Source organism: Cavia porcellus, unplaced genomic scaffold (assembly GCF_034190915.1).
Source record: "Cavia porcellus strain 051 isolate PalLab524CR breed Dunkin Hartley unplaced genomic scaffold, mCavPor4.1 scaffold_61, whole genome shotgun sequence".
Classification (NCBI taxonomy): Eukaryota; Metazoa; Chordata; class Mammalia; order Rodentia; family Caviidae; genus Cavia; species Cavia porcellus.
In genome coordinates, this window is record NW_026947544.1 from 1,300,461 (window position 1) to 1,312,796 (window position 12,336).

The following is a 12,336-nucleotide window of genomic DNA, read 5'->3' on the forward strand; positions in this document are numbered from 1 at the left end:
TGGGGTCTCCAGACATCGTCCACAATCTCACAGCTTGTGGTCTTGGGTGAGTGAAGTCTTGTTCTGTTCCAAAGTTCTCTGAGTGCCTCTTCTTTTTTGGATTTGCAGGGCTCAGTGTCTGACTGCATGACTGGAAGATCTGGTCCAGAAAATTCCTGCAGTAACAGCAGCCAGATATTAGCAGTACAAGCTCCAGGACCACCTCAGACAGCACCTTGCACTGTCCTGAATTCTTACTGAAGGCACACAATGTACAGCCACAGGTCAGTGCTTATCTAGATAAAAAGGGTTCTTCACTTTCAGCTGTAAATCTTTTTAAAGTCCAGGGCCATAAATTCACCAACTTCAGCACACCCTTGACTCCCCCACAACAGGCTCTGTGCTCAGGAGCTTGGGTTTTCAGCTGGAAACATAGATATATGTTATGTATCATGAAATCAGTGATATTAGGAAAAAGACAAAAGACAGAAAGAAAGAAAGAAAGAAAGAAAGAAAGAAAGAAAGAAAGAAAGAAAGAAAGAAAGAAAGAGAAAGAGAGAGAGAGAGAGAAAGAGAGAAAAGGAAGAAAGTAGAACAAAAAATGTTTTCCAGTGTCTGAGACTTAGAGGAGGAAGTGGTTTGTAATTTGATTTCATTTGCCCCCTAAGTAACCAATGCCTATTCATATACAGCTTTTGACATTCTTTGGCTAGGATTTTAGGTTTTTTATGAAAGTTAAGTAGAATACACAGGAATTCCACCCATCCTCACTCATCTTCTCAAGAACCAGTCAAGGTGAAAACCAAAGCTGGGCCTGCAGTTCCTTGGCTGGCTGGCTAGCTGCATGAGCACAGCTGTACATCTCATCCCCAACACTACACACACACACACACACACACACACACACACACACACACATGCACAATCATCAACCTATTTAGCATTTTACAAATATGACTGTTTTTAAATTTTGTATTGAGATTCATAGACAGAGACCAAAAAAAAAAAAAAAAAAAGATGCCCCTCAGAATCCACTCTAGGCATAAGGGGAAAATACCAACAGAACTGTGCCCTACCTTCACCTGCTTCATTTAGTCACTCAAATTTAAAACAAAAACAAAATTATGAAATGTAACTTATCTGAACATCAACTTTGATGGCACCAAGTTACTTCTACAGAACTCAAAATTATTCCTTTGATTTACAAAGCATTCCCTGAGAATGGCGAAATGAGGCATTTTATAATATAGGAGGTAAAAGCTGCACCATTTTATAAATGCAGAGAAACAGTGAAGTTTCAAAACCCACAGAGCTGAGGGACTGAGACCCTGATGGCAAAGTGTGCACTCACCTGTGCTCCTGCTCATGTGTTTGGCTTTAAATTTGTTAAGCTCCTCCAGGTCTCTTGTTAGGCTCTTGCAGGTTTTCTTTGGTGTGTTACCCCGTTTCAGATACTTTATGCACTCTGGTACCTGCACTTGCCTGAACTCAAGGTTCCATGTCAACGAATCCAGTGAGACAGGCCGCAGCCACTATGGTCAGCCCCGAAGGCAGCTTTCTCCTGAGGGTAGCACTCAAGGTGCACAGGGAAAGATGGTAAAGCACCTGTGTGTGGGCTGTGGAAGCTGGTCCACTGCACACCAAGGCAGGCAGCTCCTGGCCCTTCCTAGCCTGGGATGAATACTTGTGTGACAATTTCATACTGCACTCATTGGCTTCATATGCAGTGTACTTATTGAAGTATCTGCGCTGGTCCCACCACATTATCTTTAGGTCAGACTTCTGCGATGCTCCCTGCCAGAGGGGTGGTATGGGCTCCAATCCAGCTCAGGCCTACTCCAGGTTTGGGAGTGGTGGTAGCTGTATCTGCTCAGAACACAGGGCTGTCCAGCACTGATTCTGTCTCCACAGCACAGAGAGTGCTGTTTGGCACTGTAGTGCTGCACAGCATGGCACTCCAGCTTGTTGTGCTTTCTCGTGTAGCAGTGCCACTTTCTGTAACAATGACATTCAGTCCAGCTCCTGCTCCTGCTCCTGATCCTGCTTTGTCTCCTGCTTGGGCTCCGGCTCTGGCTTCTACCCCAGCTTTTCTGTACATGTTCCCCAGTCTAGGAACAGTCATGACGCTTATGGTAACCCTCATGGTCACATTTCCTACGGTTGCTTATTTTTTGTGGAGGGTGATCTGGAAACTTCTGGACAGCCTGAACTTCACTGCACCACTTGACATAACAGTGCCCATGGTCCCATTAAGGATGGGTGCCTGGAGTCCTCGGGGGCTGAGTAGAAGGCCGTGCATTGGCACATTCTCATGTATTCTGGGTCTGAGTCCCTGTGTGGCCACACTGGTGTCCCCTGAGGGAAAGCAAGGGCCTGGGCTCACATCTGCCTTCTGACTATGTGAAGGGAGTCAGGCTCAGCTGTTCCACTGTCTCTGCTAGTCCAGAGTGACCCAGGCTCTTATGTAACAACCTATTCAACCTGCTGCAGTCCTGTGTTACCTTCCCACTATCAGAGTCTCATAAAGAGGGACTGAACATGTACTTGTCTTATTCTTGTTTCAAAGTTTATTTATAAAGGTCAAAGACACATCCATTATGGCTGAACTGATTTCAGATATCACATCTCTCATTGATTTGAGACTAATATCCGGGATCAGCAAAAGTTTCCTAAACATTTCACACAGACTTACAATTGGGTCCACTTTATCATGGGAACCAGCAGAAACACCTCAAACTCTGCAGTCAGGTGCCCCGACACAGTTTGTTCCATTCCAGGAGGACAGCATCCTGCCAAAGTAGAGACAAGCCAATAGTTAGCAGCATGCTATATGTGCATTGTCAAGACTCACATTTACTAAATATTTTTTCACTTTAAATATAGCTTCCTTAGGTATATTTAACTACTTTATGGACAGTATCAGGCTATCAATTCTGGACATCAGCCAAAATTTACAATCAGCCTACCTGGTTTTCACCAACAATAATTCTACAGCTCTGCATTTTGCTTGTTTCCAGAAATGCTTCTAATTCTCAAGAACTAAGTCATTAGTTGATGACTTTCCTGCCTCCCTTCTTTCTCTTAGAAGCTCAGAGGTGAGTTAGCTATTTCCAAACAGAGCCAACAACTCTTTAAATTAAGGAAAACTAATGGACACACTGAGGTTCTGGGAAATCTTTCAGTAGAATGTGAGGGCTGGAAATCTTCTGGCACCCTCTCACGATGAGTTGACAGCTGCAAAAACAGTGTAGCCCCTACAATGATCTCTTCTCTCCAGTGAGGAGATAACTCCTACACCCCCATGGGGAAGGCAGTAGGCCTGAGTGTAGCAGGGGTTTTTTGAGGCTGCAAATAAAAGCACGTGTGCTTGACCACAGTGCATACATGGCCTCACTTAAGTGTATATACACTAATTCTTTTGCACATTCATTTTGAGCACCAAGGAGGATTAGGAAAGAAACTAGGGGAAAGTCCTTGTGCAAATATAGGGCACTCAGCTATTACATCTGAAGGCAAAGGGGGATGGAGTGTTCTCTGCCTCTCCATTCTTCTTTAACAATGCCACATCCCTAACATAAGTTCTTGTGGCCCACCTGGGGTTGTTACAGTGCCATGGAGGAGGCTCTTCCCCGACATGTCCTCACATCTATTGGGGTGAAACCCCCAGTTATATTATTGTTACAATTTCTATTTTTATTTAAAGAGAAAAAAGAAAGGTCATAAAAAAGCAGTAAAAGGTACAATTAACAGAATTTCAAGGAAATAATATATAGTAAGAAAACACTGCTCTCTGCCAGAGAGTTGGTATGGGCTCCAGTCCTGCTCAGCACAACCCCAGGTTTGAGAGTGGTTGTAGCTGTATCTGCTCCAAAAACAAAGCTGCCTGGGACTGACTCTGTCTCCACATCATAGAGGGTGCTGGTTGGCACTGCAGTGCTGCACAGCATGGCACTCCTGCTTGCTGTGCTTTCTCCTGTATCAGTGCCAGTTTCTGTCACAATGACCCTCCGTCCGGCTCCAGCCCCTGCTCCTGTTCCTGCTCTGGCTCCTGCTCCCACTCTGGCCCCAGCTCCACCTCTACCCCTGCTTTTCAGTACATGTTCCCTAGTTGAGGAACAGTCATGACGGTTATGGTAACCTTCATGGTCATATTGCCTATGGCTGCTTATTTTTGGGGAAGGTCATCTGGAACCTTCTGGACAGCCTGAACTTCACTGTACCACTTGACATAACTGTACCCAGGGTCCCATTAATAATGGGTGCCTGGGGTCTTCTGTTGCTGAGTAGAAGGCAGTGCATTGGCACATTCTCCTGTATTCTGGGTCTGAGCCCCTTTGTCAACACACTGGTCTCCCCTGAGGGAAAGCAAGGGCCTGGGCTCACATCTGCCTTCTACTGTGTGATGGGAGTCAGGCTAAGCTGCTCTACTGTCTCAGATAGTCCAGAGTGTCACAGGCTCTCAGGTAACAACCGTCCACCTTGCTACAATCCTGTGATAACTTCCCAGCATCACAGGGCTCATAAAGTGGGTCTGCACATGTGTTTGTCTTGTTCTTGTTGCAAAGATTGTTTACAAAAGGCAAAGACACATCAGTTATGGCTGAGCTGGTTTCTGACACCACATCACTCATGGATTTGGGACTGATGTCCAGGGCCAGCAAACTTTTCTTAAACATTTCACACAGACTTGCAATCGGGTCCACTTCATCCTGGGAACCAGCAGAAACACTGACAGCCTCAAACTCTGCAGTCAGGTTCCCCGATAGACTTTGTTTCATTCCAGAAGAACTGCATCCCGCCAAAAGAGAGAGACAAGCCAATAGTTATCAGGAAACTCTACGTGCATTGTGATGGCTCACATTTACTAATTTTTTTCATTATAAATATAGCTAACTTAGGTATATTAAGCTATCTTATGGACTGTATCAGGGTATCACTTCTGGACAACAACCAAAATTTACATCAAGCCTACCTGGTTTTCAACATCAATAATTCTACACCTCTGCACTTTGCATGTTTCCAGATATGCGTCTAATTCAAAGAACTAAGTCATTAGTTGATGACTTTCCTGCCTCCCTTCTTTCTCTTGGAAGCTCAGAGGTGAGGTAGCTATTTCTAAACAGAGCCAATAACTCCTTAAATTAAGGAAAACTAAGGGACTCACTGAGACTCTGGGAAAACATTCTGTAGTAAGTGAGGGTTGGAAAGCTTCCAACACACTTTCAAGATGAGCTGACAGCTGTAGAAACAGTGCAACCCCTCTCTTGATCTGCACTCTCCAGTGAGGAGATAACACCTATAGCCAGATGGGAAAGGTGAGGAGCCCTAAGTGTAGCAGGGGATTTTTCAGGCTTCACATAAAAGTACATGTGCTTGGCCACAGTGCATACATGGTCCCACTTAAGTGTATATACACTAACTCTCTTTCACATTCATTTTGAGCACCAATGTGAATTAGGAAAGAAACAAGGGGAAAGCTATTGTGCAAATACAGGGCAAGCAGCTATTCTGTATGAAGGCAAAAGGGGATGGAGGGTTCACTGCCTCTCTATTATTCTTTAACAATGCCACATCCCTAACATAGGTTTTTGGGGGTCATCTGAGGTTGTCACAGTTCCATGGAGGAGGCTCTTCCCTGACATGTCCACATATCTATTGGGGTGAAATCCCCAGTTATATTATTGTTACTATTTCTTTTTTTTTATTTAAAGACAAAAAAGAAAGGACATAAAAACAAAGCAGTAAAAGTGTACAAGTAATACAGAATTTCAAGAAAAAAATATAATGTAAGAAATCACTGCTCAATGGGTTACATACTGTCTTTTTTACAAACAATTGTCCAAATTACAAAATTAAAGCATATAAAGTGGACATTCATAGAGTAATATTGGAGACAGTTCCATTCAACGATCCAACAAAGGCTCAGTAATATGGTTTTCCATCCTACAAACTCAAATATTTTCATAGACATGAAGCTTCCCAGGAAGTAAAGAATTGTGTAAAATGAGAAATGGTCACAATGTGATGTGGCTGAAACTTACCCAAAGTGGCTCACAGCCCAGTGGTGCAGATGGAAACTCTGGATGCAGTGTTCATGCTGAATGATCAGAGGGTGCACCTGCAGGAGCTCAGGTATCTGCCCACTGATACACTGTGTCCTGAGGTGGTGATTCATCTGCAGATTCCACATGAAGCAACCACAGCTTCACTCCATATGCTTTTCTCTTATTCATTAGTTATGTTACAGCTATGTTATTACACTGATTTGTTTTAAAATATTGAATGGAGCACAGGCTGCCAAGACCCAGCTCAATAGGGAGTCAGCAGCTGCCCCTGCCCCTCCACACTCCAGCAGTCACTGGGATGCTCCCAACACAGGCAGAAAGCATGACTGGGGAAAAGCAACAGCAAGACATGTGCCAGCACATCCTGTGACCCAGCAGTCAGGAGAATCCAGGAGAATTAAACTTGCACATTTTGGAGAAATTATAGCCAGTGTAGGAAGGGCCTGGGATCTCACGACCCACTTGTTTGGAAGAAACCAAGAAAGTGTCAAGATGAAGAAGCAAAAGGCAGCCCATGGACTCAAACCAAGCCGAGCAAGTCTAGAAGAGAAAATCATGGAAGAGATTGGGAGTTGTACATCTGATATTTTTAAGAGATGGCAACTGAATTAAAGAGACAACTTCAGGAGGCTCTGAAACAAATTAGTGAATATAGATACTATCTCTATAAAAGATAAAATAAAATGCATGATAAAAGAATTACTAAGTCTCTCTAAAAAACACATAGATTTTATAAATGGAAGTGCATAAGAAACAGAGAGAAATCTTTAATGAACAAACTAGGACAGATTTAGAATGCGTGAAACAGATTCAAAAAATTATCCAGGAAATTAAAGCTTCCATTAAAATCTGGTAAACCTGCTTGAAAGAAACAGAAGATAGGTTTTCAGAACTTGAAGACAGGTGTGGAGGTTGCCATAATAAGGGAAAAATCTCTTTAAAAAGATAACAGGAAATAACAATTCAATGATTTCATGATGATGCAAAGCAAAATAATTTCAGAATAATAAGGTGTCACTTACAATGCAGGGGTCAACAGAAAATGCTACTTATGGAAATAGTAGCAGAAAACTTTCCAAACATGGGGAAAGAATGTGACCTACAGATAAGGCATATGGAACTCCAGCTAGCCATAACCAAAATAAATCCCACAGAGACATATAATAATCAAGATTCCAAAAATTCAGCACAAGAGCATAATACAAAAAAATGCTGGAAAAAGAAACAGATCCCCTATAAAAGAAAATCCATCACATTCATGACAGGCTTCTCAAAACAAACCAACTAGTCAAGTAGAGCTTAGAGTGAAGCATTTCAAGTCCTGAAAGAAAACAGCTTCCAGCATAAATTGATGTAGCCTGGAAAAGAGGTTTTCTAAACTAATGGAGATGCAAGAAACATCCATGATAAAGAGGAACTGAAGGATCTCATGGCCACCCAAACAACCCTGCAAAGAATACTGAAGCAAATTTTAGTGAGTGATAATAAGACCGGAATTCCAAAAAGAGAACCAGAAGGGGATCATGGATTGGGGAACACAATTGAAAGGAGGGGGAAGGTGGCAGCCAATGGCAGGAAAATAGCATGGCAGAGACCAGACAGTGCATGGAGGCTCTAACATTAATGTAGAGGGAAAAATGATGGCCTCCATTCCCCAATAAAAAGAAACACAGGCAGAGTGCATGAGGGGACAACATCCGTTACTACTCTTTATTCAAGAAACACATTGAACTCAAAAAGAAATTCATAGACTAAAAGTCTAACGAGAGAGAAGTACTCTATGTGACAGGGAATCAGAAAAAAAGTCGGTGTCTCTTGCCCAACAGCTGTAGAAAGGATAGGAGAGATATGGCATTTCTATACACTGGAAAGCTACTCAGGTAGAAAGAAAGATAACCTTGAGGCTCTTGTGGGTAAACGGATACAACATGAGATCATGCTCATGGTGAAATGCTTCAGAGTCACATGAGTGAACATCATGCTCTCTCCCTAGTATAAAAACTAAAGGAGTTGATGGGATCCAAAATGCACAACAGATGTTGTGAAGGTGAAAGGGGAAGAGGTGCCTAGAGGGGGAAGGCGGTGGCCACTGTTAATCTAAATACTGTTTGATACTCTGTATTTTTTATCATTTAGCTTGTTTTTATTGATTTGTTTTGCTTGATTTTATCTTACTTGATGGCATGAATGTCTATTTCTGAAGTAACTAAATGTAGTATGATGGTAGCCATTACTGATTTCCTATTATCTTATTTGAGAAATCTATTGCTTGACTTGTTTTTATTTTTTTGTGAAGTGATTTTTTGTTTGCTTTTATTGTGTTAACTTTTTTATGTCTGATGGTGTAAGCAGCTACTCTGAAGATATCAAGATGCTTTATGGTAGCCACTGTTTTATTCCAATTGTTTTGCACTGAAGTCCTGTATGGCTTTCATTGTTTTGTTTTGATTGGTTTTTATTCTGCTGTTTTATTTGATTTTATTATACCTGATGGTATGGCACTTATTTTGAAGTTAAGAAGAGACATTATGGTAGTCATTTCCTTTTATCTTGACATGAAGACCTGTATCATTTTCATTGTTTTGTTTTGATTGATACTTCTAAATTGTTTTTATTTCATTATGTCTGATAGTATAAACAGCTACATTTTAGAAAAGAAGGTGCATTATGGTAGCAACTGTTGTACTCCTCCAGTCTTGTTTTGTAGGCCAGTATTGCTTTCATTGTTTTGCTTTGATTGGTTTTATTTTGTTCTATTTTGTTGGATTTTATTGTGCCTAATGGTATAGGAAGTTATTTTGGAGATAGTAAGAAGCATCGTGGTAGCCAGTTGGTTTCCTTTTACCTTGTTTTGAAGTCTTATATCATCTTCATTGTTTCATTTTGATTGTCTATTCTATTTTATTTCTTTCAGTTTTGTTTTCTTAAAAATTAAAAATTGAATGTCGGAACAATTGTATTTTCTATAAACTTAATATCGGATTTCTACAGAGGCCCTCATAGATGTTGTGGAATCTCAGAGGGTCTGTAAACTCATTGTTTTGAAACAGAAGTAGAAGTATGAGCAGGCCTAGACCTGTTGACCTTGGGATTTTCACCAGGACTCCACATGGAACAACTTGATATGTCTTTTGGTGCCCAGAACCTGTTACAATGAGGCAAATAATTCAAGGGAGAAAGCCAGAGCCAGGTGAACACCCCAGCCTATGGCCTTCCCACATTGGCCTTGTGACAGACAAATTACACAAAATCACAACCACCACACTTTTCTTTCATCTGCTCTACCCCCAGGCATCAATCACAGGCCCTAATTTTAAACTATTTCACACACAGGACATATATGTCTCCAAGAACACCATCCCAGGACCATATTTTTTCTGGGTTCCTCTAGGCATGGGTTCGTGTATGCTCTCCTTGGCTGGCATTCCTAGTAGGTCACCACTGTACAGACAGAAGTCACAGAAGCAAGAATTGCAATTGGTTTCCAAACAAAGGAGAAAGTCACAAGGGCATGGAGCAAAGGCTGCTTTGGGCACTGCATGTGCTTCTGTGATGCCTGGATGTCACCTGGTGATGTTTCAGCATTGTACTCATGCACTTGTATTGCTCTAGGTTCCAATACTAACCCTGGACCCTATGACATCATAGGTGACAGCTGGTTCACTGGCAAATACTGGTTGACCTATTTGGTGTTTTTTTAAATTTCTAAAGTAGCTGCTGAATCACCATAATAAAACAAAAAATATATGTTTTAAAAACCTCTTTAAAATGTCTATTGCACCTGTACCTTTCCTTCTGTGCATGCTTTCTGCTTTGTCAGTATCCTGTTGTGTTTCTGAATCTCTGCCCAATTCAGCAGCAGGACATCACAAAGCTCATCATCACCCAGCTCAGAAAGTCCTTCACTGAAATACAGCCCAAAGTCTAAAAAAAAAGTATTTAACCATATAATCTCATGGATCAAACCAAACTCTAACTGAGCTGCAAAACCTGATAGCAGCAATGACTTAGTGCAGTTTAAGCTGCAGAAGACTTGGGCAAGGGGTTCCCAAGGGCTGCACCCTGCAGACTGTCAGGTCCCTTTGCACACAGGCACATGGGCATGATCACATGCTTGGGGACAGCACAGAGGAAAAATGGCTCATTCCTAAAATATCTATGTGGATACAAAGTGTTCTTGTACTAATATCACTTGCCTGTGGACTACTGTGTGTTAAAAACTCAATGACATGACTCCAGGGTAAAGCCCAGGTCCACAGTGGGCACCAACATGTAAATATGCTCACACCACATGTCCCTCTACATCATCTTTCATGATGAAATAACTGTACATTTTATATTTTAAAATAAAAGGCGTGAATGTACTTTTTTGTTAAGAAATCCAGTTGTAGACAGGACATGACAACTACTGCAGTGTTAGCCTGAGTGTTTAGGGACAGACTCTTAGAGTGAGGTAAATATCAGAGGCCGCTTGTGAAATGTTATCTGTGTCATGTGAGATGGCAGCTGTGGTTCTTTAAACACTGGTGCAGCCTGCTCTTTGGTGGAGGTATGATGATGGGTGTCCCAGTGTGAAGAGAACTGATGGGTGTGGCAGACAGAAAGAGCAGTAAGCTTACCTCCATGCTGTATATCACTGGTCCTAGGCACAAATAAAAAGATGGCTTAGGAGGACAAAGGGCCTCTTGGAAGGGAATGTTTTACAAACTCAGTCACTCTGGATGACACCAATGGCAATGGCACTGCTTGTAAATCACACTGCACAGAGCCACAGGATGCACTGGCTGCTGTAGGGGTGTGGGTCAGTATTGGGGTGCATAGCCCAGGTCACAAGGCCAGCCAGGTAAAGGTAACAGTATTTTCAAACTCTATTCAGAAGATGCTGCTATCAGATGGCTACATTTTCTGTTTGTATTTTAAATTACCAATATGGACCACTGTAGAAAACCTAGAGAGTGTTGGGAAATTAGGAAACAAATGTATTGCCCTGTCCATCACAGAAGGTTCCCCTCTCATTGGACAGGTCGTCTCCCCTTCTATTGCACAACACCAGGATCTCATATGACACACTGCTTTCCCTCCTTGTACAGTCAGCATTTTCTCAAAGCATTGAAAAAAGGGAGGGGTGTATAAAAAACACTCAACAGGTGATGGGTGACACCGCAAAAAAACAGTCTTTAAAAAAGGAAGAAATGAAAAAAGTCTCTCTTGACAACTTCATAATGTTTCCAGATATCATTCTGCCATTGTTGAATACATAGGGGTATTTTTAATTTTAAGCCACCATATTTCACAGAGGTACATTGGGGGCTGTGGTGTAGCTCAGTCATAGTTTTTGGGTTCTCTTTTGACTTTGGTGTGGAGAAAGGGGAGGAGGACACTGTGGAGGGTACAGCAGGTATTTTCAAAAAGTGGAAATTGGTGTTTTATTTTATTTTATTTAGGAGGAAAAAAGAGAAAAACACGAAACAAAACAAAGCGGTGTAAGGTTACACATAATACAGAACTACAAAAAAAAACATAACAGTAAGAAATCACCTGTTAATAGATTACATATTATCATCTTGAAAATAGTTGCTCAAATCACAGTATCTAAGAATACAATGTGGACATTCAAACAGGGAGACTGCAAACAGCTGTGTTCAATGATCCAAAAACATTGATATAGTCAGCTATTTAACACCCCTAAACACACGTGCTGTTATATCCGTTAGAGCTCTTCCCCCCTCCCCTCTTTTTTACAACAAATTTACACATTTTGGATTTTATTACTCCTTAGTTCTTATTACTTTTGGGGGGGGAGAATTCAGTCAAATATGGCAAAACAAAGCTGTCAGTCAAAACCAAGGATAGACATAGCACATGGTGTAGAACAGAGTACAAGGTTATCAACAATGGTTATCAACGTTGTCTCTTGTTTCCTTAAAAAGAATTGTCTATCTCATTAGATATTATAAAGTTGGACAAAACGGAAGAGAACAAGACGAATAAAACTTAGGCATTGTAAACCCTACAGGACTTCCAAAGGAGACAATAGTCAAGCCAGAATGGGCATCTTAGTGAATCTTATTGCCTTCAAAGTAGTTGCCTATACCCTCAAACTTTGATCATACAGAATGGAACAGAGTCTAATCAGTCAAAACAAGATCATGGGAGTATTACAGAACTTCAAAACAAGTTAATAGAAAATCAAAAAGAGTTACTATTATATATCCAAATTTTTTAAATTTTTTCCCTTAATTAAGACAATCATAAGAAATAACTAAATAATTTTTTTAAAGAATAAGGTGGA